The sequence below is a fragment of the Fukomys damarensis genome, unplaced genomic scaffold (assembly GCF_012274545.1).
Source record: "Fukomys damarensis isolate Sample0158 unplaced genomic scaffold, DMR_v1.0_HiC HiC_scaffold_13, whole genome shotgun sequence".
NCBI classification, from domain to species: domain Eukaryota; kingdom Metazoa; phylum Chordata; class Mammalia; order Rodentia; family Bathyergidae; genus Fukomys; species Fukomys damarensis.
This window is the reverse complement of record NW_022900925.1, coordinates 33918069-33921511: the sequence shown is the minus strand read 5'-3', so window position 1 is coordinate 33921511 and position 3443 is coordinate 33918069. Positions and strand designations below refer to the sequence as shown.

The 3443-nt window shown below is 56.3% G+C and overlaps 1 protein-coding gene across 2 annotated transcripts in view; it reads right to left on the bottom strand.

Moving 5' to 3' along the window:
• Tac4 (tachykinin precursor 4) overlaps positions 1–3443 on the bottom strand; it is a 25737-nt gene that overhangs the window by 18737 nt on the left and 3557 nt on the right. Inside the window, exon 1 of one of the 2 annotated variants that reach the window (XM_010620137.3) lies at positions 126–225. The exons of the other annotated variant lie outside the window; for it this stretch is intronic. The gene's annotated coding sequence lies outside the window, so the exon portion shown is untranslated. Of the gene's footprint in view, positions 1–125; positions 226–3443 lie in introns of those variants that run through there. 2 annotated transcript variants of the gene reach the window in all.

Sequence of the window (3443 nt, the reverse complement as noted above, 5' to 3'; positions counted from 1 at the left end):
CGACGCCTGCGGCGGCCGCAGGGGGTGGGACATCGGCCCGCTCCGCTCAGTCTGCTCCGGGGAGGGGTGAAATGGCAGAGTCCGGATTCGAACTCGCGTCCCTTCTCTCGCGCGTGCGCTTTTACCTTGGCTCAGGACCCTGGAAGGGGGTGGCGGGGCTGGAGGGGGCCCGATGGGGTCTCGGTCAGCCTGCGATATGGGTTCCTGCACCTCGATGCAGCCGCAGACCCCAGCGCGCGTCCTCCAGCGCCCCCACGTGGAAGCGTCTCCCACTCCACTCTGGGCTTTGAAACGCGGGCTGGGCGGGGACGCGCGGGAGGGAGGCCGGCGGCGGCGTGGGTGAGGGCGCCCTTGCTCCGACCCCAGGGACCCCAATGGCTCCAACCCCAGCACTCCACGTGTCTCTGAGCTCGGGTTCTTGCGCTTATGCACTGATTTCGGATTTACCCAGCACCTTACAAAATGAGAGCTGCGGGGGCGGGGGACAGGGCAGGGTCACGACAGCCGTAACAGCCTGGCAAGGGCCCTGCAGGCGCCCTGGGGAGGGGCGACCCCCTTTACCACCTTTATGGCGCGGGCACAGCCTCCCTGCACAGGGTGCTGAGGCTTTGGAACGTGGCTCTCCAGCCCAAAGCGAAGGTGGAGCAAACAGCCTTTGCCTCTGTGCCCGGGGGGTTGTGTGGGCAGACGGCTTGGCCCAAGCCTGCCTTGCCCTTGGCAGTTCCGGCCCCTCGGTTATGTCCCTGGAGGAACCTGAAGGTATGGTGAAGTTTCAGAGATATCCTTGCTGAGAGCTCATCTGAGTTCTGAGAATAACCAAGCAGGGTCTCAGTCCTCAGCTTTACCAGCAGGTCCTGCCCCACTGTCAGAGACCCAGGGGTGCAGGGTCCCGGGTCTCTCACCTGGCTCCCTTCAATCCCCGTTACCTTGCTCCAAAGGGCCCATGTCACCCACATCTTTGTCCTTAAGGAAAGACAGACATGCAGAGTGGACTTTCGGGACCACGTGTGGGGTTTATGTCAGCAGCAGGCAGAGTGGTTAAGAATACTCTGGGTTTGAGGTGAGTGTGTTGCACACCTGTAATTCCAGGACTCAGGAGGCTGAGACAGGAAGATCGCTGTGAGTTTGAGGATGTCCTGGACTACATAGTGAGTTCAAGGTCAGCCTGGACTCATAGTGCCTCAAAACAAAACAAAACCCCCAAACCAAATACTCTGGGTTCGAATCCTAGCCCTGCCACTTATCATTAGCGACCTTAGGCAAGCTGCTTAACTGTTCTGAGCTTCACTCACCGAATCTGCAAGGTGGAATAATAATACCACACTTGTGTTAAGAAGAATTGGGCTTGTGCCAGGGATTTAGCTCAGTGGTGCCACCGCCTGCCTTGCAAGCACAAGGTCCTGAGTTCAATCCCCAGTACAAAAAAGAAAAAGAAAAAGCAAAGAAAAAGAAAAAGAAGAGTAGGGGTTAAATAAAGCATGAAAGAGCATCACAGAGCATCTGATGTGTTACAGGCGTCTATGCAGTGATTATTATTGCTGTTAATGATAGAATTAGGCCGTGACATCCATCCCAGTCCCATGGGAAGCCCTGGTTGAGCAAAGTCATTCGGGACATTCCTGGTCCTTCCTGCGGTCAGGTCCTTCCCTAGGGCAGACTTGACTTAGGGACCTGAAGGGTGGGCTCAGAGGCTCCAGGCCCCTACTCGAGGTGTGTGTGTGTGTGTGTGTGTATGTGTGAGTGTGTGTGTGCCAGTCCTGCCCTTTGCCTGGAGACATGTCCCTGGGGTGCTGGCTTCGCCCGGAGCCTGCCAGCAATAAAGGCACCGAGTCTGACCCCATTAGTGCACAGAGAGGAGCTCATGATTAAAATTGGCCTTTTCTTCCTGGATCTTGGTTACTGAGTACGGGAGAAAAGTGAGCGGCTAATTGAAAATATAATTATAATGCACTGTCCTGTGTCTCCCCAGGGGAGCCTCCAGACCCCGCTGTCTGCAGAGCAGTTTGTTTCTGGTGGCGGGGAGGGTACTGGAGCCGGCCGTGTGGAGACAGCGTCCGCAGGCTGGGCATGACAGGCGCATGGAGCTACAGAGGGCATCTGTGGGGGAGGCTGCCTGTGCCTCCTGTGTCCCTCTTCAGTCTGGGGTGCGGAGGGTGGGCCCTCAAAGTCGGCCCCTGGGCCATTGTAACTCCAGGAGGGCCTCAGGGCTGGGCTTGGGACCCCGGGCTCTGCTGCTCCTGCCACTCCTAGGGCACACTTGATCCACGTGTGCCTGGCACCAGATGTGGCACTTACAGAACTTCCCCTTTAGTAATAGCACAGTCTTCTTGTCTTGGAACAGTCCCCCGCTGGTCTCCAGGCTCCTCTGTTCCTGTCATTCTGATTTTCTGAGTGACCCTGGGAAAAGACCCTCCTTTCTGCGACCCATTTGTAAACTGGCCAAGTTTGTCTGGTGGGAAGGTCTGAAATCTTAAGCAAGGAGGGAGGTGGGTTGGAGATGCCCTTTGGAGTGTGTGCTTCTGATGGGGGCAGTAAGGGAGGCTGGATGGGAGAGGAAAGGAATAGTCTGAGTTCTACCTTGATGGCTGCCTTATACAGTTGTTGGGGTTGAGCACTGCACAGTGATACCTTGAAAGTACAGAAAGTGGAGGCTTATATTTGCCAAACCTGTCTCTTGGGCATTGGCTGTGCCACACAAAGCAGGGCTACCCTATCCCAGCTCACAGAGAGGTGGCTTATGGGTAAAGCCATCCTGGAAGTGCAGATGATGAAATGTTGGAGCAGAAATCCAAAGGGGATGGTGGAATACACACTTTTGAGTTCATCTTGTCCCTAGAAAGGCATCCTTGGACCCCTGATGGTGATGCCTGGGGATGAGGCCCAGGAGCAGCCTTGCTATAACCATGGTGACCATCTATGGTGACTCACCATTGGAGAATAACAACATACACTCAAGGCTCATGAGAAGGGGCCTTAGACATTAGGGACTTCTGGTCGACCTGAGCCTCACCTTTAACAGAGCTTTTCCTGGAGTTCAGTGGTTGCATGGAGCGGGGTTTTGCTGCAGATCGGGAGATGCTGTCCAGAGAGAGCTGGGCTGGTGGATTCTTGGGTGCAGACAGGTGACAGGGGAAGGTGTCCACGAGGAGCACGGGAGGCAGAGTAGTCTTTCTGAGGTCACTGGGATTGTCAGGGGGCACCAGGGGGAGCCTGCACCAGGGACCAGAGGGCTTGATGGCAGCAGAGGCTGCTGAGGGTCTGAGGCCTGGAGGGGGAGGGGGCACTGGGTGCTGAAGGAAGGGGAGCAGCTTTTGGGGTAGGAGCTGAGTGGTGCTGTGGACACCGGGACGGAGATGCTCGGGAACAGTGCCTAGGACGAGGCTGGAGAAGCTCCGAGGTGGTGAGCGGCACCCACTCTGTTTTTTTTTTTTTTTTTTTTTTTT